General features: G+C 35.4%; 1 long non-coding RNA gene across 1 annotated transcript in view; it reads left to right on the plus strand.

Annotated features, from left to right (window-relative positions):
* Window positions 1-11,910, plus strand: part of LOC144297973 (uncharacterized) — a 296,926-nt gene extending 285,016 nt beyond the window's left edge. The window contains exon 7 of the long non-coding RNA XR_013364927.1: window positions 11,448-11,910. This is a non-coding gene — a long non-coding RNA (uncharacterized LOC144297973). The remainder of the gene's footprint in view (window positions 1-11,447) is intronic.
* Window positions 11,911-27,864: the final 15,954 nt, after the last annotated feature.

The following is a 27,864-nucleotide window of genomic DNA, read 5'->3' on the forward strand; positions in this document are numbered from 1 at the left end:
TGAGCTGGGTGGTCAGAGTCAAAAGGCTTTCTGACTCAACTCTGCCCAGGACCTCAAGCTTAGACTACAAGTCCTTAAACCATTCCAGATACTGGGAAGCTTGGACTGTTCCGTCTCCTCTATGTCCAGCTGTCTAACTGTGGAGATAAAGAAAGCAAATGTCTGTATTGGTCTAGTTTTACAGCTTTCCCAGATGGGTTGTTAAGGACATCAATGAAGCAGGGGGTTGAAGATGGAATGGTGGTATACGGTCACTCAGCGAACATTTTCAGTCAATAGTTCAGAAATAGAGTAGGTATTGCTTTTGGCCTGCTCAGCCATGAGAGAGTGTGGCTCAGTTAGGGTCAGGGCAAGTTATTGAAAATCAGGTATGGATTTGGGTCAGGAGGTTGGATGAGCTATACTTGTGAATGTGGAAGTCCCCAAGGATGATGGCAGGACTTAGAGTGAAGAAGACAACACACTCATTCTTCAGTGAAAGAAGGAAAAGATAACAACTGGAATGAGATGGGGACAGTGACAATATAGCTGGATATCCAGTGGTATAATCCTGATCCAGACACGGCATCAGTAAGTGAGGAAATAAGCAACCTGTCTCTTTGTCCCTTGTGGGGAAAGGAATATTTAACTAAAGAGTATAGCATCATCAAAAACATATAGTCTAATTGATAAGACATTTAAGGGAAATATGCATCAAACCGAAGAAATGTGATCAACCAGGAAACAAGAATGAAAAAGCCAACAGTATGCCTCTGGTGTTTCTTGAACTGTCTCAATTATGTGGATGGAAAGAACTTGAGAATGAGCAAGGTGTTCCTTGATTAGGGTGAACCTGTTTCCTTAGGTTTACCTGAGTCTGCACTAAGGTCTCCAACCTTATTCATATCCCTTGTTCTTATTCCAAAATGTCCAAAGAATCCTCTGCAGGCTAATTCAGTTTTCTAAAAACTCAGGTGCCAAAGATTGGAGACCATGTAGAGCATCAGGTTTGAATATCACAGATGTAGGTGTGTATATACTGGAAATGCATATTCTTTATTGTAATAAAATAAACCTACATTCTGATTTGTCAATTGGCTTCTCTTGAACCTAGCTACAGTGTATTTAATAATTGATTCAAATTTCACATAAAAATTATATATTCAGGAAATCACTTGATATTTTATTCACATATAATGCTATAAAATAGAGGATCCAACATCTGGATATTTAAAAATCTTGGATGATTGTGTGAAATTTTTAGTTCAATGTCCAATTCTTCATTAAAACATATGCAGAAGCCTCAGTATTTTTACTTCCTCCAAGACTGAAAGCTGAAAAATACCTTGTGAATATTGACTCAACTGATCTGCACATGTCTGCTTTGAAGTAGTCATGCACCAAGTTAATAAGATGCACTCTGAAAGGTCTGTAATTATGTAGTTTTATAGAACATAGTAACAGAACTGATTTAACTGTCTACTGTGCAAATATGCATGAATGCAACTGTAATAACCTAATATTTACTTAGAACACAATAGCTCCTTGAGGAGTTATAGGTGGGGGCCAAGAGGAGAAATGTGGGGATGATTTTACCAATAAGTATTTGAGTTAAATGGGGAAAATAATACCTTTTGAATTATTTATTAGTGAATTGAAGAAAATGAAGAAAAAACTTTAGGTCATTATTCTTAATAGTGCCATTAGGTTTAATCTAAGCTTCAATTCTATATATATCATATTTCTACTTCTTGTTTTCAATATGCCTATATCAATTATTCAAATGCCTGTCATCCTGATACTGAAGTGACCTATGATTATCCATCTCTATTCACAAATATATACCAGAGAAAATTTGCTGAACAACCAGAAGCCAAATGGAGCAAATTGATAAATTTGGACCAACAGTATTTGAGAAGACAGATTTGGCAAACTGCACATGGAAATTAAACATAGGACATGAAAATTCCCCTGATGTTTGCAATAGAACCAACAAGGGCCATATACCCAAAATGTCCATTAGCAATGCTTTTAGTCATTTATCATTGGAGGCTCCTTAGCACACCAAATTTTGTTATATCTGACTAAAATTTGGAGTTTCCCATGATAGAGACTATTTAAAAATACATTATAGCTAGTGTCATTCAGTGATAAAATTTTGCCTAATCTGTATTTTGATTTCAATATTATTGGAAAATAAAATGAGTCATTGATAAATTCCACTATCTTATTATTAATTATTATTATTATTATTATTATACAAAGCATGAAGAGGAAGTACTATATTCTGTACTCAATATCATCATCCAAAAGTACCCAATAAATATTAATGGCTTAACATATAATCTTTCATATCATTTTCTATAGCTTTAAAGAAACACACACACACACATTTTACACTTAATGAATTATATCTTTGTGTGTTTCCTCCTTTACAATGTGTCATGAGCCTCCTTCCATGATATTATATATGGTGATATTTCATAGTAAAGACTGAAAAGAATTTAATGATATGACCACTGGTGTGCTGATAAACTGGTTGTGTTGAGGGACCTCAAGTCCACCTCCAAATTTGGTGATTTGCTAGAAGATTGACAGGACTCAGCATGTTGAACTAAGAGCTATGATTTATTACAGCCAAAGTATACAAAACCAAATCAGTAAAGGTAAAAGACACACGGAGTAAGGTCCAGAGGAAACCAGGAGTCAGCTTCTAAGACTCCTCTCAGGGCAGTTACAGACAATGCACTTAGTTCCTTCAATATTGAATTCAGACGATACATGTGAAATACTGTCTACCTGCAAAGCTCATTAGAGACTCAGTTCCCAAGATTTTTTTTATAAGATTTTATTTATTTATTCATGAGAGACACACACACACACAGAGGCAGAGACACAGGCAGAGGGAGAAGCAGGCTCCATGCAGGGAGCCGGACATGGGAGTCTTCAGGATCACGCCCTGGGCTGAAGGCGGCACTAAACCGCTGAGCCACCCGGGCTGCCCAGTTCCCAAGATTTTTATTTGAAACTGGTCATGTAGATAACCCCATGCCTAGCACATATCAAGAATCCAGACTCTTGGAAAGAAAGCAGGTGTTTTGCATAATCTACATCATTTGCACAAGCAGCTTAGACACCATGTGGACTCTTATCAGTTAGGGAAGGGTGAGAAGCCTCCCAAAATGCAGCCTCTCAGACACTAGGTAAAGATAGTAGTTGAAGGCCTGCTATGTGGACTCTTTTCTGGACACTGACTCTCTAGGAAAAAGATAAAAAGAGTTTTAATTAATATTGTTTGCTGATTTTCATGGTGTAAAGACTCCTATCAGGGATAATTTCAACCTATTAACATGATGACACTGAACATGGAGTTGGGAAGAGATTCAAACAATTAGCTCTCCACAAGCCAGTACAAGCTCACTCCAAGCACACCGCTGGAAATACCATTATTTATGACATAATTCCTAAGAGTATGTGCCTCCAATAAACTCTTCATCAATCATTGGGATATAGATGTATATATTTAACTTCAACTGAAGTTAAAGTAAAAAGATAAAATAAGATAGGAACCTCTGGTGTTAGAGATAACCCTTCAGTCCCCATGACTGTTCTAACTGAATGCATTGAGTAAGAGTGGTTCTCTTCCCAACAACCCATGGATAGTAAAATTTCAGAATCACAAGGGACTTTTAATTCACATCTAACAGTTCATAAGTAAACAATCTAATAACCAGAGAATAAAAATGATCTCCCAAGATCCCTCTCCATTAATTGTGGGTAAGCTAGTAGAAATATGAATCTAGTTTGCATGAGTGCTTGAACCATCATCCTCAATAATTAGAAAAAACTCATGAATTTCAGATTTAAAGACTTATAGAGTTAATCTAATTCTTTGATCCCATGAGAAGCCTAAATGTAGATGCAAAATCAAAAGCTGCAAAGAAAGGAGGCAACAGGTGTGATGAAAAATGAACAAACTCCTCATTTTTCTCAGTAAAGAGTTATAACGTACAGGCTAAAGAAGCCAAATCAAGAGATGTCACATTGGCAAAGACAGTACTAGAGAAAACTAAGACCAGGAAGTATGAAGGTGAACTGAAGGTGGCAAGGAGAGAAGAGAATTTTAATATTTCACTTTATAATTTTCTGTGTTGTTCTATTTTTGCACATATATTTGTATTTTTATTTTTAAAGATTGAATATATTTTAAAAAGACAGTAAAAAGTGTGGGAATCTACACATTCATAGTAGTTATGTCTGGGTTGTATAAATGGTGGTTAAAAAGATTTTTTTAAATAAATAAAGTGATTTTTTTGTTTTACATTTCTCAATTTTTCTATGTGAACATTTATTACTTTATTATAAAAACAAATCTGTTTGCCACTAATATTTTTTATTACTAATCTCAAGGAGTGAAGGAAAATGATAATACTAGTCACCATTTATACATGGAAGATGCTAGTCTAAGCTCAAATCCTTTGGAACTAAAATTCCAGATTTCTAGATCAAAAGGATATAGTCACAATTAAGTCCAAGAAAGTGTAACTATTCTCCTGAATATTGCAAATATGTAGCAGATATCAGAACTCAATAGAGTTATCTGAAATTAATTCTAGGATTACAAAGCCTCTCTCTCCGCGTTCCCAGTTTGTAGTCTTTCCAATGCACTCTCTCATTAATCAGCATAAAGAAAACTGTTGGGAACATAATGGCTGTTGGAAGCACAAATGGCAATATCTAAAACAATATGTTATTAAGCTATTAAATGCGTATTTATCACAGAAGAGGCAGGAGGAATATTTTAAAAGATGATAATGCATAACACAGTCAGAGTAAGTTATAAAGTCTTACATAAGCTTTTCAATATGTCAAAAGACTGGAATTAATAAAAAGCTTTCACTTTTTACATAAAGGTGTTCAGTTTATAACCTGATGTGCCAATTTTTTCTTTCCTTTTGGAAATATTCTTATAAAACTAATTTTAAGCAGGGCACTTGGGTGGCTCAGTCAGTTAAGTGTCTGCCTTAGGTCATGATCCTAGGGTCCTGGGGTAGGCTCAGGTCATGATCCCAGGGTCCTGGGATAGACTCCTGCTGTTGGACTTCCTGCTCAGTTGGGAGTCTGCTTCTCCTTCTCTCTCTCTCTCTCTCTCACACACCCCTCTTGCCTTCTCCCACAATTCTCTCTCTGTGTCAAATAAATAAATAAAATATTTAAAAAACCTGATCTTAAGCATCTATTTTACAAGATACTTAATTGGAAACATTTATCAAGACTTTCTAAATAGCTCAAACATCAGGTTCAAAGAATTTAATGATATTATCTTTGGGGGAGGAAAAAAGAGAAACTGCAAAAGAGAGTATGTATCTTCCATGTGTTTTGGGGTATTTATAGTGGATAGGATTTGAGCTGCAGAATTTATTTTTTCAGACATATAATGAATCAAGTTTGTAAATTTTATTTCTTATGATCCTGTTTTATTTTTATGGTTCTCCATGTTATTAGATTAAGACAAATCCTAGAATTACCATGTGACTGCTAAGTGATAATCACTGCTTCCCTTTGCCTTGATTGCTTTGTCTTAAAATGTGTTATGGTAGGTTTTGATGACCCTGAGTGTGGCCAAACAAGACTATCCTCTGAAAAATTAGAAAGACTGATTGCATTAGTCCACCTCTCTGGTATCAGACAAAAATTACATTTCTGGAAATATTTAAGAGTCTCAGATCCACAAATAGTACCCTTTATGTGTCAGGAATAATGGGAAAATGGTAGATGGGAAAATGGACAGGCATTGAAAAACAGAAGAGAGGCATATCCCAAATGGGTACATTTAAAATAATAACTGAAAAAATCAATTTACCCAACCATTCAATTATCCATTCATTTATTTATTCAGTAAATATATGTTGAAAACTTACATAGTGCTCAGTGCCAGAAAAATCTCTACAGACTTTGAAAGACTGAAATCCAATCAAGAATCACTAGGAGGAAATTGTGCTAAAATACCCTGATGGGCATCTGAAGTTCTAGTTAGCTTCTGCTGGGGGACTGGGTTCTGACCCCAGTATTTTCTAGTCACTATCAAGCAGTTCCATAGTGAACAGAATAACTTCATGGAACCATAAAACCTCCATCGTGTGGTTTCACCTACTTCTATGCCCATCACATGGCTAAATCTTCTGATATTCACTTACTTAAACTGTGGTTGAATTTGCCTTTGGATTCAAAAGCAGGAAAAAGGCTGGTTCTCAGTAGGGACAAGGCTCTAAGAATGTGTCCTTTCTTTCAGTGCTCCTTCCACTTACTTCCTTCTTTCTCCTCACTTTATGCTAAAGTTCCTGAAAGCTTCAGGCCATAAAGCAGATCTTTGTGAAAAGAATCTTCCAAAAAAAGATCCACTAGAATGGCAAAAGGCATGGAGACACTGAGTTTAAAAAATAAAAATCCTAGTGAGGTAGAACTTGCCATTTATCCACATATTTGCTGGGTAAAATGTGGTAGAAGAAATACTTAACAGTCTATAGGCTTCTCAAGACCAAGACTAGGGTACATGGGTAGAGTGTATAGGAAATGGATTCTGATTCAAAAGAGGACTTTCTAAACCTTGGAGTCCTCTGAAATGACCTGCCTTACAAAGCAATGAGTTTGGATATGTGCAAAATGTCTGCCAGATAATCTGGTTGGATGTTGTGAAACAAATTCCTATATTAAGCGAGTCATACTCTTAATGGATTCTCAGAGATCCTGTCCAAGTTCAAAATTCAGTGCTTTTGTAGTTTGTCTTCTGGGAAGGAAAACTGGCATATATTTCTGAAGTAGGTCTTGGTTTAGCATCTCTGGACCCTGATATTGGAAAATGCAATATAGGTAATTATGTTTTCAGAGAGATGCAAATTGAATGGAGGATCCTGTATTGGCTATTTTGTCTTGGACAAGACACTTAAAGCTTCTGAGCTCCATTCCTCACTCATTTAGGGGAATGATAAGCTAGGGCTACAATCTCTTCTCTAGAATTGTGAATCACATGATTTGGAATTCAGAATTTTCCAGATATTGTTATAGCAAAAAGTACACTTTGTGTATATCATACAACACTGGTAGTAGGAGCTAAGGTACTATGTGTTAAAACTCATTAATAATCCTTCATTAAAACATGTAAATATTCCTATGAATTCAAGTAATAAAGTCTATAAAATACATGAATCAGTATTGATACAGAAGAGATTTTACCACCAAATAACTTGTTTTCACACTTAAAGAATAGCAGAATTACATCTCCCTGGGAGAATCCTGTGAGATTTAAACTCTGGAGAATGGCATAGTAGGTGCTATTAGTGGCCATTCAGCTTCTTGAATTTTACTATTGTGGCCTTTAGATAAATTGGCAAGTCGCTCTATGTTGTAGAGAATGTGTTAAATAGCATCTAATTTCTTGGTACAGGTGTACAACACTTATGATATGTAGTGGTCACTCTTGGTGTACCCAGGCCCCAGCTGCCAACTCACTGCTACTTCCTTCATAGATTTGCCCTTGACCAATCAGGAGTCACCCTGATTAGGAGGCCAGTCTCTGTCCCCACTGGGGCTAACCCACAGCCAATGGCTGATACAGGGGTACAGAATCTGACCCTTTTGCCTCAAATTGTGGTGCCATTCAGGCTCAAGAGATCCTCCTACAGGAGGCCATGAACCCATATTCTTGCTTCACACATTTCTGCTTTTCTACATGGAGTTACATCAATCACATGAGAGTACTCCCGCAATAAATCATGCATACCAACTTCTGTCTCAAGCTCTGCTTCTAAAGAACCCAACTTAAGACAACATTCAACATGATTTACATATTGTTCACGAATATGCTTATTTAACTATAAAGATTCTAAAGTATTCACCTATTGCACTATTGCACCTGAATAAAATAGAAAGGATCCTGGCCTCTGAGATTAGTCAGTACAAATCTATTACTTTAGTTATCCAATCTTTCTGATCATCAATATCCCCATTAAAAATAATGTGATGTACATTACAGTGAACATAAAATGCCTTACAATAACTGACAGAGCATACACATAATAAACTGATGTTTTATTCCCCCATAAGATTCACTGCAGGCTTTTGGCATTCCTAAGCTCTATACACATTTGTCAATCATCAGAACCTTTTTCTTGCTACTGATGAAAGATGGACCTGAAGTTTAATGAGATGAAAACCGTAAAATCATCTCTTGTAGATTTCCTTATTGTTACATTGCCTCTTTGTGATGGAAATATTTTTTTTAATCTTGTGCTTGGAGCCATTTGCCACAAGCTCGCACCTTTTAGTCTATAAATGTTACATGGAATACCTGAGTACTCTTGTGCCATTTCATTCTTATCTTAAAGCCAAACCTTTGCCATTTCCTGAAGAGCTTTGTTCACTATAAAAAGAAGTTGATGCAAACAGCCACATCATGTTAGAAGGTACACAAAAGCAGCTGTTTTTATTTGAACTTTCCTCTGCCAGCTCTCAGAATCTCAACTGGAAGAGCCTCAAGACAGAAATAACAACACCCACGTGGCCTCCTATCAACTATACTCCAGGAATCCCTTTTCCTATTCATCTTTCTTTAAAAAAAAGAAATGTCAGGGCACATAGGTGGCTTAGTCAGTTAAGCATCCAACTCTTGATTTTGGCTCAGGTTATGATCTCAGGTTGGTGATATCCAGCCCCACATCAGCTTTCTATGCCCAGCAGGGAGACAGAGCCTGCTTGAGATTCTCTCCCTTTCTGTCTGCCCCTCCCCTTGCTCATGGGCTCTCTATTTCTTTCTCTCTAAAATAAATAAATCTTTAAAAAATATCAAGAATAGACGTCTGTATGGAAAATTCAGAAACTAATAAGGAAAAGACTTGCAATCATTCCTGTTTATTGGTCATCTTTATTCCCAGAGCAATCATGCAACCATGATATAATTAATCCCATTTGGTTAATAAATCAAACAAAGCCTGGAGAGTTTGGTCATTTTATCAAGCTATACATGAGTAAATAGAATATTACTATTTGGACCCAAGTCTGACTCAAGTATCATACTATGTAAACTGTCAATACAGATTTTCAAGATACTGGTTACATCCTCAAAGCTAGGCATTTAATAGCTTTCTTTTCTTTGAGCTAGCTTGAATCAAAAGGTCAGGGAAGTACAGCCTCTATAGCATGAAAGAGATATCAAAACATTCAAATTATGCTTATAATTAGTTGCAGATTTTGTTAACAACAATATATAAATTATAATAAATGAGTTTAATTGCCTAGGTTTAATGCTACCTGAATAAAATTGAATCTACTAGGGATAGATGATTGGTAGATTAATAGACAATACCTTTCAGAAACCAACTGGACAGTACTAATCAATTCCCCAACTTCTGAAAATCAACATCTTTGTGTAAAAAGAAGATTGAAATTTTTTTGCATAAGAAATCTGCATTTTGATAACTATGTAAATATAAAAGCGTTCCTTTTGTGGAGGCACAGGTGGCTCATTCAATTAGGCATCTGACTGTTGCTCTCAGCTCAGGTCCTTATCTCAGGGTTGTGAGTTCAAGACTCCTGTTAGTCTCCTTGCTGGGCATAGAGCCCAATTTAAAAAAAAAAAAAAGTTCCTCTTGTGAAGTTTAAAAGGTCAAGAGATCTAGAAATCTGACATTGAAACAACACTATCTGTGGCTTTGTAGGACTGAGTAATTTGCTGAAATGAAAAAGATGCCTACCTACATTGAGCTGTTTGATTTCTAACTGTTGTGTCATCTGCCTCCTCTAATTTTCACTTTTGGTGAAAAGAAAAAATATAAACTTTCAAAATCCAAATCCCACAGCCCTAACATCAAATAAATATCCATGAAGTCATCTTTTGGTATGTCAGAATGGAAGAGAATTATGGTAGGGAAATATGTCTGCTGCCATTATATTTATTTCATTAGAATTTCATGGAATTTCACTAAATGGAATTTTGAATGGATAGGAAGCTCCCAGACCTGAATAAGGAAGAAGCAGACAGATAGATTACTAATTAGCTTTCCAAAAAGAAATATTACCTTGGGAAATACAAAAAGACAGTGTTAAATGTATATCATATCCACTTTTGGGCACTATGAATATTGTATACATTTTACTCAATTTGAAACAAATGTGTAAGCTATTTATTTTTTATTTTTTAGCTCTTTTATATACTTTGTGCCTTCCTTTGGTCTTAATGTTGATTCTTTTTTTCTGATAGCAGTTTGGCAGAGGGCTGTAAGACATGGAAATGTCTACAGGCAGAAGATGGGATCATTTCAGCAATCACTCTATGAATATTTTTAAATAGATATTCTTTGATTCAGCAATTCCACTTCTTAGAGTTTCTTTCTTATTAGAATAGTACTACAAAAATATACCTATAAAGATGTCTTTTTTAGCCATTTACAATTGCTAAGAAATGGAAACAACCAAACCACACACTGGTTAAATCCATGCTCTGTCTATAAGATTTAATATTATACAACTGTTAAAATGTATCAATTTGGAAAATAGCAAATGATACACTGAGTGGGGGAGAGGCAGGGGCAAGTTGTCGCACATATACAACATAATTTTATTTAAAAAAATGCAAATAACTAAATATATCATTGTCATGACCTTAAGAACTAGCACTGCAAAGTCAGTCAAAGCCATGAGAAACTCACTCAAAGGATGGAGGGTATTATGCTGAGTGAAGTAAGTCAGTCGGATAAGGACAAACATTATATGTTCTCATTCATTTGGGGAATATAAATAATAGTGAAAGGGAATATAAGGGAAGGGAGAAGAAATGTGTGGGAAATATCAGAAAGGGAGACAGAACGTAAAGACTGCTAACTCTGGGAAACGAACTAGGGGTGGTAGAAGGGGAGGAGGGCGGGGGGTGGGAGTGAATGGGTGACGGGCACTGGGGGTTATTCTGTATGTTAGTAAATTGAACACCAATAAAAAATAAATTAAAAAAAAGTATGTTCAGCAAAAAAAAAAAAAAAAAAAGGATATCATATAAATATCTAAGGAGAAGTGATTCTAAGAGACTAAAAGAAGTAAAAAAGAAAGAAAGAACTTACAATAGGATGGAGTAATAAATTAGTCAACAAAACTTTCTGGAAAAGAACCAACTAATAAATAGTTGTAGTTCTAAGGGCCATGTTGCAAATAATCAACTCTACCACTGTAGCACAATAGCAGGCATATACTGTATATAACAAACAGACCTCTTACTGTTTATTCTTGTGTCTTGCACCTGTGGACCTTTCCTTAAATATCATCCTTCCATATTTCTCTACTTGGCTTCTTTCTTTTCCTCTCCCTCTGAAGATTTTATGAACGTATACCATAGTCTATGTGACTTAGAAGATGTTAGGTAATCACTTAATTTTTGACCAGTTTAACTCACTCTCTTGTTACCTTCCTCTTTACCATTCCAGAACTTTCTTTGGGAAAGAAGAAACAGACAACTGCAACAAAGCCAGCAGTCAAGTCAAAGAGAGAGACTGAATGAGAGCTAGAGTACTTCTATCATTGGCACAGCTGAACAGAAAAAGGAGCAAGGTCAAGTGACTCAACATGGTAAAACCCCGTAATTTTCAGGGGTTAAGATAAGGAAAGGACAGATTTTTCTTAAAAATAATTAACAGTTCATGTAAAGTAAAACTTAGCAGTATTCATTAGAGATTGGGGCAAACATTTTATGACTCAATTAAATAAATCTCTTCAGTAATATAGTTCTTTTCCCAAATCTTTGAGACATGTTGCTCTTTTCCCAAATCCTTGGGATCTAGAGTTGCCAGTGGGCAAAAAAATAGACCTAATTTTGATCTCAAAATTAGGAAAGGGTCTTCTCTCTCTCTTTCTGATTCAGGAGGAAGATTACAAACTCAGTTGTAATATCCAGTTATTAATGCAGAACCATTAAATGCTGTTACAAAATAAAACTGCTTGAGGAACAGAGTGCGCTTCATAATTATAGAATTCTGCTTTTTATATATCTTAGGTTTCATTGATTTCAGGATAAAACACTAAAACCCAAATATTACTAAGATAAATAAAGTTTGGTATTGAGGTAAAAAATTACATTTTACAACAAAGATTTAAAGAAAACAATATATTTTATATGTACAATATATCCCTGAAATATAGTAGCTACATTAAAAGACAGTTTCAGGAAAAATATTTATTGGTGATACCATATTCAGGTTTTTCTCATAGGCCACTTCATTCTGTCCTAATAAAATCCATTTTACATAGCAGAACTAAGACTCAGGGAAGTTATGTGTCACACCCAATGTCTACAGGACATGTGTTAGACCAGAATCACACAGGCTGGAGAGAGCCAATTATACATGTTCCTCCCCAACATGAATTTACCAACTTCTTGTCTGTAGCTTAAAATTAGTCATAGTAGATTTGAAAACACTACATGGAAATTGGCAAACTCCCTAACTGTTTTTGCTCTAGAGTTGATTGTTTTGAACATTTCCCAGCACACCCCTGTAAAGAGGTCATAGCTGGTAAAGTTGGGATATAAACTAATGTTGTTGGCTTTAACCTTGAACTTTTACACAGTCTCTCAATTAATCAAATACATTTTTTTTCATTTAAAATAGAGTTGCATGGGTTTTTTTAAAAAATAGAAGTATCATCATCCTATGGCATTAAAATAACTTCCCAGATCAAGGAGAGAGGTTAAGTATACATACCAGTGAATATAGAATAAACCTTATAAATGTATAACATCTATAACCATATCCACTTTGAAAATGATAACCCTAAAATAATTTAATTGGAGAAACTCAGAACATGAATATATCCTTAGGTTACACTACTTAAAACCAAATGGTAGAGTCAAGAACACTGGAATTTAGAAAGTAAAAGAGGTTAAAGGGAATATTTTTTTCAGCAGAAAACCAGGTGGCAGTGATAAAAAAAAAAAGACGCTAAATCCATAAGGAAGAGTGGAGAGGACCTATTGTGCAAAATGATCAGAGAAAGCAAAGAGAAAATGTCATAAAGATATTATGAAGCCTGCAGGGATTTGCCATGTCAAACTTAGACATAAACCAATACTCTACTATCCTTATACTTACAACATACATAGACCTGAAGATATCTGGAATTGGTTAACTTTGTTGGTATCATTCCTAGTGAGCACTCAAAGATACCTGAAAGAGCAGCTGCCTCTTTCTTTCATTAATAAGTAGGAGAATACTGGGGGAAATGTTCACATTTGTTAGGAAGTATTCAGAAATAACTTGGTCTGGATTTCTCTTTTTACTTGATTACCTTCACACAAGCAAAAATGACTTCAAAAATTTGGAGAAGAGAACATAAATGCTTCCTGTCTTTCAGGAATTGTTGTAAGGTCTGCTTAGATTTAGAAATATTTTAGTGTATAATAGATTCAGAATCTATTACACTAAATGTAAATATGAAAGAGTAGTAAACAGTCAAAAAATGACCAAAAGTCATGTTAGAACCAAGTGTTAACATCTTCAGTCCTTCTCACTTGGGTCCTTTTATGTTCATGCATCAATGATTGCAGATATTCTAATTAAAAATCTAGGATAACCCAAGGTAGAGGAGAAGTCAAGAAAAGGCCCATAATTCATTGTTAGTAGCTATAGCTCAACATGATTTATGATCTTGAAATCCATAGTGAACCAAGAGGTGACTCGTGTGTGTGTGTGTGTGTGTGTGTGTTGTGTGTGTGTGTGCACCTAACCATCTTTGCTAAAGGGCACTGAACAAATATACCATATGCCAAATAAATATATCTAGAGTAAACTTTTGAGGCCAAGTCTCTGGGAAAATAACCAGGAAGGAAGCTTTGGATTGACTACAACAAACTTTTTCCCCTTCAAGTAAAGAGTTGAGAACATGAAGAGTAAGATCAAAGAGTAAACATTGGGAAACATAGCCTCTCTCCCAGGTTCTTGGCACCTTCCCCTTGCTATCTCACCAGGCACATGCTAATCCAGCCAACAGCATCAATCCCAAAGCCAACTACTGGCTCTACAGTGCATGGGGCAAGAGGATGCTAAAAATCAATGAGTGATTATTATCAACGGGCCCCTAAGAGGAACAACAGCCAATGTGCCAAGTATCAACTCCTTCAAAACACTCACTCACTATGTTTTTTTTTTCTTTTTATTGCTTCCCAAAGGATTTTCCAATAAGTATTTTAACACTGATTTAGACTTTTCAGAGATGTAGGTGGAGGGTGGTCAGTTTATAAAGACCCCTGGCAGATGCCTAGATAAACAGTTATCTGAAATGTGGCTAGAATCATCCACTAGAATTCAAGAGAGAACAAGAAACTTCTGAAAAATAACCAGCTGACCTCTAGTTACACTTTTCAAAGCAGGTAGGGGCCTCATACCTGCTTGTCAAACATCATAAAAGATCCAAGAAATTCAAAATCTGAGTCACTGTCTACTGAATTCTCAAATAAAATATCCTGTTCTCCAAACAGTAGAGTCCTGCTAAGTTATCCTTAAGGAAGCCTAAGAGGAAGGTAATTGACAGCTTGTCCCTCCAAGCCTAACCTCAGCGTACTCTTCTGAGGTATATTTTCTAGTATTGTTCATCTGTTTACCTGAAAGCAATTAAATGTGACTCAAATAAAACACAGTTTAAAACCAAAAGAAAATATTCTAAAACAGATCTAACCCCCTTTCTTCTCATGCCAGGAACTAAGTGATGCAGAAATAAGAAAATGTGAAAAGGATGTCATATTTTGCAGAAAACTTCTACATTATCTGAGACAAGGGTACAGATTATTTAGAAACACAGGTTAGCACCAGCAGGTGGAGCTGGTTGGAAAACTAGAAAAATGTTTACAGTCTCAAAAGATCTAGACTGTTAATAAACTGTAGAGGGGAAAAGAGGAAGAGGGCAATGCTCAGAGCATGCTAAGGCATTTATTCAGAATGATTTTCCTCTTCTGATACTGTAGAATAAATCCCCTTGTCTCAGTGGACTTTCAGCCCTCAGCAATCTGTGAGGACCTGGGTTTTGGGATGAAAGGTGAGCATATTTGGCCAATGAGAGGCAGAAGTTGATAGAAAATTTCAGACCGTTGAAAATAGTTAAGAAAGAGCAGGGTAGGCATCTATTAGATTGTTATGATGATGTCTGATTATTGCCTGCCTTAGCCCTTTTGCTTTCTTTTGGGTGTGTTTGTAAGAAAAATCCTTTGGAATGTGAGTAAAATTCAGTGTAAATAAGACACACTGAGAGAAGAGGGAGTTTAAGTCTAAAGGTAGACAGTTGGAGGCCAGACATTTAACCAAAAAAGTGAATGGCCCAGAATAAATGTTTATCATATTTATTTCCTAAATCACAATGTAAAAATATATACTTTACAAAATTTAGAAGTTAGAGTAAAACACTCACAAAATAAAAATTCCTCCTTTTACCAATATCTAGAGATAACCACTTTTTCCCCAGTATTTAAATGTTTTTTTTTCTGTTCATTCTACATTCTATACTGTTTTACTTGATGTGCTGTTTACTTGCTTTTTTATTTAGAAAATTCAAAATAAAGTCAATATTTTCAATTATCTTCACCAATTGTTCCCGAATGTGATTTCAATACTGTATATTGTTTTGTCAAGTGATTATAACTAACTTACCAAAAAACTCCCCTATTGTGATATTAAATTTTGGTTTACTCTTATAAGCACCTACATTGGAGCTCAATGTGGGGGTCAAACTCATGACTGTACGATCAAGACCTGAGCCAATATCAAGAGTTGGACACTTAACTAACTGAGCCACCCAGGTGCCCTAAGTACCTATATCTCTGAACATCATTTTATGGGGGCAAATTTATAAGAATAGAACATCTTTTAAACATTCAACTTTCATTGTCACATCATACTACACAACAGTAATGCTAGAGCTTTCATTTCAAAGTATCCTCATCCAGCACTGGAAATTATTCTTTTTAAATATCCCAGGTAAATTGATAAGTAAAAAAAAGTTAAATATAAATTTATTATAATCTTCACTTTTGCCAAATTATTTCAAATCATGAATTCTGCCGGGAAGCATCTTAATTCTGATACATATCGAAGGATTCTTTAAAAAAAAAAAAAAAAAAGATGCATTTTCTTTTTTCTTTCTTTGTTTCTTTGTTTCTTTCTTTCTCTTTCTTTGTTTCTTTGTTTCTTTCTTTTTCTTTCTTTCTTTCTTTCTTTCTTTCTTTCTTTCTTTCCTTCTTTCTTTCTTTCTTTCGAGACAGAGAGAAGGAGCACACACAGAGGCAGGAGCAGGGCAAATGGCAAAGAGAATGAGAAAAGAGAAAATGAGAAAGATGAAAAAGATGAGAAAGAAAAAAAATGTGAAAGAGAAAAAGAATGATTCCCCGCTGCACATGGAGCCCAACGTGGGGCTCGATCCCAAGACACTGAGATCATGACCTGAGTGGAAACCAAAAGTCAGCAGCTTAATGGACAATACCACCCAGGCATCCCTCTATGTAGTGTTTAAAATATTTTATCAAAATTCAGGGGCACCTGCGTGGCTCAGTCAGTTGATCCCCCAACTCTTGGTTTCAGTTTAAATCATGATCTCAGGGTTGTGAGATCGAGCCCTGTGACAGGCTCCAGATTCAGTGGGGAATCTTCTTCTCCCTCTGCTCCTTCTCCCACTCACACACTCTCCCTCTCTCTCTAAAATAAATAAATAAATCTTTATTAAAATGAAATGTTGTCAAAATTCACCATCATTTTTTAAGAGACTCTGTTAACTAATTGCTTTATTAATCCATCCACAGTCAGCAACCATTATTTAGGAAATTTTCTTTTTCCACAGAGAAGAAATTATTTTTCCCTTTCTATCACTTCATACTAGTTACTAAAACCATGCTTAGCTAGTTCCACACCACACAGAGAGAATAAGATTCCAAAACTCTTGAGAATCCACAAACTATAATTCGCTCAATCACCTCTACATTTCATCAAAACCTCCAGGTTTACTGCAAATACCAACATAGATATTTGTGTCAACCTAAAACCAAGTAAGTACCAATCTGCCCAACCTTTTCACTAAATTGACTAAAATGATTACATCAAAAGGTTGATTTTTCCCCCCTGAACATATGTCCTAACTTTAATTAAATATTCTATCTATATGGCAAGCTTTGATTCCAACAAACCCATCAGGAATGCTTTCTAGAATCCAATCTAGAATATATATACACATATATATAAAGCTCACTCTCTTACTGTGTCGTGTGTGTGTGTGTGTGTCTCACTATAAAATATATTTCTCCCTATTCTGTAAACTCTATTTTCTTAGCAACCTGTGTCTTTCTCATGTACTTACTAGGCATTATCCATTGGTTCAAATTATTTTATTCCTTACATTAATGCATTCCTAACACTGCATTCCTTTATTGCATACATTAAGATTATCTAATGAAAACAAAACAACGACTGATTTTTTTAGATTTATGTAAGTGGAAAAAGAAAGTGTATCATTTTATCTTATATGAAAAAAATATCAATTTTTCTGAGATGAGTTGTAAAATAATATCATACATTCACAGCGTGCTTTACCATTTGCCAAATATACTCACACACAGTTTAATGTCCCATTAAAACCAAGCTTGGGACAACGTGTATGGGAGAAAATTGGGGGGCTAGGTGTTGCCATATCCAATTCCATAACTTTCCACAGATGGTGTGTGACTCGTTCTTCCTCCACTTTAACAACTTGTGAGTTCCTATATGAAGCTTTGAGTGGACTCACCACTGGCCACTCTCCACTTTCCAAACCAACCCACTGAAGTATCACCTTATATTTATCTTCCTTAATAAGTCCACTCTCCCCATTTTATTGAAAAGGAACTGGGGTTCTAAGAATGTGAGGGATTCACTCTACATTATACTACTAAAAATATAAGAGTATTAGAACTTGAATTTGTGTCTTCTGAATCCAGTGCTTTCTTATGTGACATCTCCATAAACTTTAACTATCAAAGCTCTATTAACATTGCTTGACTATTTCAGAACTACATTTAACTTTATATTTAAAGTTTAACTTTATATTTAAATATATATTTAAAAAAAAAAATATATATATATATATATTTTTTTTTTTTTTCTTAAAGTAGGCTCCACACTCAGTGCGGGGCTTGAACTCATGACCCTGAGATCATGAGTTGCACATTCCACCAAATGAGCCAGCCTGGAGTCCCATTTAACTTTAAATGCAACTTTTCTATGAGAATAGTGAAAATGTAAAAATTATGCCTATGCCATTATGTAATAAATATTATTGAGAATCAAATTAAAACTAGGTTGTCAGGTTATATCACAGGATCAGCACAAAGAAATCCCCACTGACTTATAACTTCTACACTTTTAATTATGGGTCAGACATTTCAAAAATATATCTATAGTGATAGCAACTTAGTATTGCAAGATTTTAATATAAACATTCAGTACTACAGGTGGAAAGTGTATGTATACTGAACTCATATTCCCATTGTTTAGACTCATGCATGGTACATGAAGAAATTATCCATTAGCTAAACTGATGATTTAATTAAAATATATGTTCCCAAATATTTTATGTAATGGAAAATTTCTATAAAAGTCTTGATCATAAAATGTGCCAGTATGCAGTCTATTTCTATATGATACACTTAACTAAAATTTCCAGAAAAATGACAAATAAAGAAAAAAAGTAAAAAAGTATTATCTGGCACAGTCTTCAGACATTTAAGCAAAAAGAAAAAGTCACGTTAATAAAGCTGAAATAATACAAGTGTTTGACCATCTTTGCATATATTCATAAACATTATTACAATACATTTGAAAATTATTGTCTGATTTATGATGGATTAATAAAGAAGTGCCTTCCCTGTGCACATCAAATTTTTTTTGGGGTGGGGAATTACACGTGTAACGGAAAAATACAAAACAATATAATATCTTTGCACTACATATATTGCCTGGTTTTGATAGAATCAGGCTCTGAATGAGGACTATGGTCCTTCTTGATAATTATTAATAAGCATTGTGATGTGAAAAGCAATACATGCAAAACCATTCTTACCACTCATTCCTCCTTCCTCATCCACCCTCCTGGACATTCCTTCCTTCTGTATTTACTACCTTAGTGGTTTCACAAACTGTAAGATAAGATTTGCAGTGTTTTGCTCAAAGTCCATTTTCCTTTCTCTTGGAAACAGGATCCCAATTTTTCCTTAAGGAACCCCTCTCCGTTATTCTTATTCACAGGGTTCAATCAGAGAATGCATGTTCACTCGCACAGTGATGAGTTCAGAGATGGTGCCAAATTAAACTTTTCAGGGAAAGAGAGGGAAGCTCTCTCTTTGCTACTGGACTTGACAGTTAAAAGATGTAGGGCTGTTTTATTTTTTAAATAATAAATGTATTTTTTATTGGTTTTCAGTTTGCCAACATACAGAATAACACCCAGTGCTCATCCCGTCAAGTGCCCCCCTCAGTGCCCGTCACCCATTCACCCCCATCCCCCGCCCTCCTCCCCTTCCAACACCCCTAGTTCGTTTCCCAGAGTTAGGAGTCTTCATGTTCTGTCTCCCTTTCTGATACTTCCCACCCATTTCTTCTCCCTTCCCTTCTATTCCCTTCACTATTATTTATATTCCCCAAATGAATGAGACCATATAATGTTTGTCCTTCTCCGATTGACTTACTTCACTCAACATAATACCCTCCAGTTCCATCCACGATGAAGCAAATGGTGGGTATTTGTCCTTTCTAATGGCTGAGTAATATTCCATTGTATACATAAACCACATCTTCTGTATCCATTCATCTTTCTTTGGACACCGAGGCTCCTTCCACAGTTTGGCTATTGTGGACTTTGCTGTTAGAAACATCGGGGTGCAGGTGTCCCAGCATTTCATTGCATCTGCATCTTTGGGGTAAATTCCTAGCAGCAATTGCTGAGTCGTAGGGCAGGTCTATTTTTAACTCTTTGAGGAACCTCCACACAATTTTCCAGAGTGGCTGCACCAGTTCACATTCCTATCAACAGTGTAAGAGGGTTTAGGGCTGGTTTTGTTGTCAGCCTTGTGGCCATCACCTACAGCCTGAGAATAAATCCACCATGGAAGATATAAGGCCAAGAGATAAAGAAAGATCAGGAAATGTTGGCGTGTTTTGGATGCCTACATCTCAGCCAAATCTTACTTCTGGACTTTTTAGTTATGAGCCATCACATTATTTTTTAAATTTTGGCTTACTCTTATAAGCATCTACACTGGAGCTCGATGTGGGGCTCAAACTCAACGATTGTGAGGTTAAGACCTGAGCCCATATCGAGTCAGACACTTAACCACCAAATATTATTTTTTGCCCCAATACATTATTTTAATCTGTGTTGAGTGGTATCATCAACCAAAAGAACGGTTTTTCAATCCTCATGAGTCCCTGCTAGAAACAGCAACTCTGCTTTGATTTCCCCTTCTCCCTTCTGTCTTCTATTAATTGATGAACAACATCTGTCTGTCTTCCTTCAAAGATGCCTCAAAAATCAATCTCCCTCACCCCTCACCAGCATCTAGATTTTCATGATCTTTTCCCTAGACTCCTGTGACGACTTTCGATCAGCTTCAATGCTCTCTAATTCATCCTTTACAATGATGACAGTGGTGTCTACCTAACTTGCAAGATGGGACAACTTAATTTATCTGGAGCTCCCTATTACAAAAATAGATAAACATAAACAAAAAGGTAACAAAACAAAGGGAATGCTTAGGTATCTAAAGGGTCTATCTTTTCCCCTTCTATTCCTATCCTTCCAGATTTTTGTCTCCCACTGACTCTATTAATGCTGCATGTCCCTGCTCACTATTTCCAGGCCATGGTAATCAGTTCCATCTCTCTATGGAATATCTATGGAGTATTTTCTTCTAGAAAAGAATTTCATTATTTTCTTCACCTGCCCAACCTCTACTTTGAGACACAGTTCAAAATTTGCTTTTCTATTCTGTGAGGATTTTTTCTAATGTGCCAGGTAAAATTATTACTAATCTTCTTTATGCCTAACACCACAATGATAACTTGTGCTACTTTTCCACTCAGATTTAAATTCCTTAAGAACAGAGACTAAACTTTACATATCTTTTCCACCTTCTAGTAAAGAGAACTGTTTTATATAAGACATTAATTAGCACAATTGCCAGTACCTGAATATTTGAATAGATGAATATATCTTTAAATAAACATCAAAAACCAAAAATAAAAGACTCAAAAATATCCCATAAAAGTACTGACACATTTCCCTGAAGTTTGACAAGGTGATTGAGAAAATTGCTTTATTTTAATAATGCAGGATGAAAATTACTGTGTTCAGAATCATTCTATGCCACAGTAACTAAAGCACAGAGTGCTTATTGTACCATTATTTCATATAGAAAACTAAAATCAGAGAATTCAATAACCAAAGTGAGACCTGAAAGAATGGACCTACTCATTCACATACAGGGTTCTTAGTAACAGTACTTATGATAGTAATATTTTTAAAGAGGAACTAATCACCTTTCATTTCTTTTTCTACTGGGTTAACCTTGAGTGACTTTCCTTTCCATCACTAACATTTACCTCATCATATGGCTATTTCTCAGCAAGCTCTTAAGAAGCTCTTATTTCACCTGTGATACAGAAAATCTTTGCTGTGATTCAAGGACAATGAACCTGCTATTTGACCCTGTGCGTGGAGAGAATGAGATTGTGAAACAGTGAGTGTTACTGCCTCCAAAAGAAAAACTTAAGAGTGGCCCCTTCTAGAAAACAGATGAGAATCAGCAAAAAAGTGGCCTGATGATTGACTACTCCTTGCAGTCTGTGACTCTAAACTATCTGAACTTAACCTTAATAGGCTTTGTGGGTCAACACAGCTCCTGAAAACCACAAATAGATGTGGGATTCAGCCATTGGCCAGCACCAAAGTACCCTACAATCACCCAATCCAGAAATGACAAGTCAAAGACATGTTTGAACCAACCAGTCCCTTTTCCTTATAAAGTCTTAAGCCTTTGCAAAGGACCCCCTTACCTTGGTTGGAGAGGTGGTATCTTCAGGGACTATTTTCTTGTGCATATACCTATTTACAAGCTAACTCACAATTCTCTCACATTATCTGATGCTTTATGTCTCATCCAGCATGGTCACACCTCCTGTATGTTGGATAAAATTTTCCTGCCTTAGCCAGCAGTAAACTCACCTTAATACTCTCAGTATTTATTTACTTATTTTATCCCTTGGTTATTGTCCAAAGGGTCTAAGTTGTTAAAACTACTTCAATTCAGGCTAAGATACGAGGCCACACCTTTCAATTATATAGATAATGCAGAGCTTTGGTACAGAAGTTCAGTTTAGTGACTTCAGAACACATACTAAAGGCAGGGGCTTGAGCTGAACAGGGCATGCATGCACCTTTGGGTAGAAGGATGAAACATTTCATAGTGATTGACATTTATATGCAATAGTTACAGTTCAAATATAGCTGAAATTTGCAATCTCCCCAAACCCAATCTTCTATTTACTCTGTTATGAGTATTCTTACTCATTTAGCAAGTTAGAACCAGACAGTTGGAACAGTAAGGCAAAAGACAGAACTCTTTCTGGCATTCATTGACATTTAAAGAGAACCTTAAGAAACACTGAAGGCACCATCTTAATATTTTTAATTAAACTGATATGATTATAAACTATGAAAATGTGTCACATGGCTTATAAATCTTCAAAAAACAAATTGGTACATACTTATGAAGAAAAAAAGTCACCTTTTTTTTTTAACCAGGGAACTACTATTTTAATATAGTTTTTATCTATGTATATATATAATATATAAGGAATGACAAAAGCATAATATTGTAAGATATTTGAGTCATAGGTTTAATGTCTACATTTAAAAAGTGGCAAGTTTAAGAAACAAAATTACAGCTATAATAGCCTTTCATTTGCTTTATAGACCTGAATTACTAGCGTTTCTAATACAATAGTTATTATAGGGCTATGAGATCATGAAGTATTAAGCATTCACAAAGTGTGTCAATGGAAAGGTGCTAATTTATATAATCTTATAAAATTATTATTATTACCAACATTAATAATGAATGATATGAAATACATTTAAAATATAGTTCTACCATATGAGTTATTTTCTATTATAATTCTCATAGCAATTTTAAGCTGCAAAAGTTTGATTTTGTTGTTTTTTTTAAATGACAGATTTAGATTGGTAACAAAAAAATAGAGGCCTCCCTCAACAGAATTTAATTACTTATATATTTTATTCATCACATCAATAGTCTCTTGTCTCTCTTAATCAATTTCAAATTCTCTTTTTTATTTTTTTCTTACATTTTTTATTGAAGTTCAATTTGCCAACATATAGTATAATACTCAGTGCTCATCCCATCAAGTGCCCTCCTCAGTGCCCATCACCCAGTTACCCTAACCCCTCGCCCACCTCCAGTTCCACAATCCTTTGTTTCCCAGAGTTAGGAGGCTCTCATGGTTTGTCCCCCTCTTTAATTTTTCCTACTCAGTTCCCCTCCTTTCCCTTATAATCCCTTTCACTATTTTTTATATTTCCTGTATGAGTGAAACCATATGATGATCATCCTTCTCCGACTGACTTACTTCACTCAGCATAATACCCTCCAGTTCTATCCACGTTGAAGCAAATGGTGGGTATGCATCGTTTCTAATGGCTGAGGAATATTCCATTGTATACATAGACCATATCTTCTTTATCCATTCATCTGTCAATGGACACCGAGGCTCCTTCCACAGTTTGGCTATTGTGGACATTGCTGCTATGAACATTGGGGTACAGGTGTCCTGGCATTTCACTACATCTGTATCTTTGGGGTAAATCCCCAGTAGTGCAATTGCTGGGTTGTAGGGTATCTCTATTTTTAACTTCTTGAGGAACCTTCACACTATTTTCCTGAATTGCTGTACCAGTTTGCATTCCCACCAACAGTGTGAGAAGGTTCCCCCTTTCTCCATATCCTAGCTAACATTTGCTGTTTCCTGTCTTTTTAATTTTCACCATTCTCACTGGTGTGAGGTGGTATCTCATTGTGGTTTTGATTTGTATTTCCCTGATGGCAAGTGATGAAGAGCATTTTCTCATGTGCTTGTTGGTCATGTGTATGTCTTCTTTGGAGAAATGTCTGTTTATGTCTTCTGTCCATTTCATGATTGGACTTTTTGTTTCTTGGATGTTGAGTTAAAAAAGAAGTTATTTATAGATCTTGGATACTAGTCCTTATCTGATATGTCACTTGCAAATATCTTCTCCCATTTTGTAGGCTTTTAGTTTTGTTGACTGTTTCTTTTGCTGTTCAGAAGCTTTTTATCCTGATTAAGTCCCAATAGTTCATTTTTGCTTGTGTTTCCCTTGCTTCCATAGATGTATCTTGCAAGAAGTTGCTGTGGCCAAGTTCAAAAAGGTTGTTGACTGTGTTCTCCTCTACGATTTTGATGAATTCTTGTCTTACATTTAGATCTTTCAACCATTTTGAGTTTATTTTTGTGTATGGTGTAAGAGAATGGTCTAGTTTCATTCTTCTGCATGTGGCTGTCCAATTTTTCCAACACCATTTATTGAAGAGACTGTCCTTTTTCCAGGGGATATTCTTTCCTGCTTTGTTGAATATTAGCTGACCATAGAGTTGAGGGCCCATTTCTGGGTTTTCTATTCTGTTCCACTGATCTACTTGTCCGTTTTTGTGCCAATACCACACTGTCTTGATGATTGCAGCTTTGTAATACAGCTTGAAATCTGGCATTCTGATGTCCCTGGCATTGGTTTTCTTTTTCAATATCCCTATGTCTATTCAGAGTCTTTTCTGATTCCATACAAATCCTAAGATTATTTGTTCCAACTCTCTGAAGAAAGTCCATGGTATTTTGATAGAGATTGCATTAAATGTGTAAATTGCCCTGGGTAGCATTGACATTTTCACAATAACTATTCTTCCAATCCATGACCATGGAATGTTTTCCATCTCTTTACGTGCTCCTCAGTTTCTTTCAGAAGTATCCTGTAGTTTTTAGGGTATAGATCCTTTACCTCTTTGGTTAGGTTTATTCCTAGACATCTTATGCTTTTGGGCGCAATTGTAAATGGGATGGATTCCTTAATTTCTCTTTCTTCAGATTCATTATTAGTGCATAGAAATGTCACTGACTTCTGTGCATTGATTTTGTATCCTGCCACATTGCTGAATTGTATGAGTTCTAGCAATCCTGGGGTTGAGTCTTGTGGATTTTCTATATACAGTATCATGTCATCTGCGAAGAGGGAGAGTTTGACTTCTTTTTTGGCAATTTGAATGCCTTTTATTTCTTTCTGTTGCCAGATTGCTGAGGCTAGGACTTCTAGTAGTATCTTGAATAGCAGTAGTGAGAGTGGACATCCCTGTCGTGTTCCTGATCTTAGAGGAAAGGCTCTCAGTTTTTCTCCATTGAGAATGATATTCACTGTGGATTTTTCATAAATGGCTTTTAAGTTATTGAGGAATGTTCACTCTATCCCTACACTTTGAAGAGTTTTAATCAGGAATTGATGCTGTATATACTGTCAAATGCTTTCACTGCATCTATTGAGAAGATCATATGCCACATTCTCTTTTTAAGAGGTTTTGAAAACATTTTTGGATGTAGTCTATTCCCCTACTTCTTGTGAAGAGAACATTCAATGTGCAGAAATAAAATTACTCTTTCAAACATTGTAATCTATAAATTATGCAACTTTTCCTTGGCTACAGATCAAAATTAAACAAACACAACACTTGGAGAAAACGGAAAACACTGAGTCAGATAACTTTCATGAAGGGTAATCACATGAAGACTAGGAATTTCATTCCAGTTATAATTTTTTTGTAAATGTAGTTTATAGTGCATACAAAAACACAGCCAGCTTAAAGAAAAAAAATAAAGATTGTTTTATTCCATTCCCTACTATGAATAGTTAAGGGAAGAGAGTGAATGACACATTGGAGAAAAGCGGGTCCAGGGCTTGAGTCCCCTGACAGAAGTCTTTATCAAACACTAAACCTCAAATCATAATCATTTAAGTTAATTAAAGAGATAGCAACATTAGGAAAATCCCATGATCTGTTATTTTTTTAAGTAAAATTTAATTTTAAACAATTTAGAAAGTTGTGACCGAAGAGGGATTTTTTTTAACATTGTATTCTAACTTTGTCCCTCAACAATTTTTTAATTTCTAAAATTTGCTTTCACTATTTTTTCCAAATATTTTTTCTTTTGAGATTTCTGAAAACACTTGCATTTAATAGATCACATTTAAAAGGTTTTATTAAAATCTGGGTGGTAGAGGAAGAAATAGCATTGGTTCAAAATGTTTCTCTGCTATTTGAGAAGCCATTCAATATAAAATATAAATTCTCTCTTCCAAGGAAATATTTTTAAAAGAATCTATATCGAGTAGAGTAAGTAAGCTCTGTATCAGCATTATCCTACAGAAATACAGTGAGCCATATATGTAATTTTAAATATTTTAATGGTCAAATTAAAAAAGTTACAAGAAATAGATGAAATTCGTTTTAATAGTATATCTTACTTATCCCAATATGTCCAACATATTCTCATTTCACCATGTAATCATTATAAAATTGCTAGATTTTATGCATTATTTTCACACATTATGTCAGAAATCCAGTGTGTATTTCATATTCCACTCCCACTAGCCACCCTCCAAGTGTTTATTAGCTCTTGTATTGGACAACATAGCTCTAGATGACTGTGATATATCATAAGTTTGCTAGGGCTCTAGTACCACTTTAGAGCTATTTGAGACCCTGTGCTATCACAACAGGACAATGGAGCACACGAACCTTCCCTTCACCACTGATCTTCTAGGGAGTTGGTGAAGAATCTTTACCTTTTAATTTTCATCAACAAGTTGTAATGTAGAAATTAAATGGAGAAACCCCAAATTAGAGAAATTAAGGTATTTATATAGGACTGATCTAGGCTGAATTTCCTTTACCTTGCCACAGCTGGAGAACCTTGCCTAGGAGCCTTTTCTCAATATTAGCTTTCAAATTCCATCTATGTGTTGTGATGATGTCTCTCCTGATCGATTATTCCATCATCTTTATATCCCCAGCACCCAGCACATAGCTATATCTTGATAGGTGCCTGTGTCTATTATACCGATCTGAGCTAACTAAAATCTATAAATATGAGTAGAAAAAGTAGAACTTGGTGTGCCTTCAGTTAAAAGAAAATTCATTCTATAGATGTATTGTTCTTACCCTACAGAAGTACCTCACAGGAGTACTTAATATAAAAGTCAATCATTGTGAGTTTAGACAAATTACTTCAGCTTGATAAGCCTCCATTTCCTTATCTGTAAATGTAGGAAAAGAATACAGTAATACCTAACTTCTAGGACTATTGTTGAGGCTAAATTAGATAAGGGATCACATCCTTAGCAAAGGGACCAGTTCCCAGTAAATGCTCAAAAAATGGTAGCTATTCATATAACATCCTTGACCTTTAAAAGATGAGCCAAAGATAGAATATAATAATGGTATATAATATATCTGACATTTCCTAAAATTGGAAAAAATGTGAATGATGTTGATGACTGTTTATTTTACCATAATAAACACAATTTGAGATTTATGGTCACTCTAAAAGGAGGTGATGATTTTTCTTCCTGTCAGGTCATGGGGTATAAATGACTTAGTGGCCCATATCCTGTGAAGTACCCTTATTTACTATTCAAGAAATCTTTGGTCTTTTTCTGTCTGGAGAGATCTCTCCTGATAATTGGCAATACCACATAAGTAGA

Source organism: Canis aureus, chromosome 26 (assembly GCF_053574225.1).
Source record: "Canis aureus isolate CA01 chromosome 26, VMU_Caureus_v.1.0, whole genome shotgun sequence".
Taxonomy (NCBI): Eukaryota; Metazoa; Chordata; class Mammalia; order Carnivora; family Canidae; genus Canis; species Canis aureus.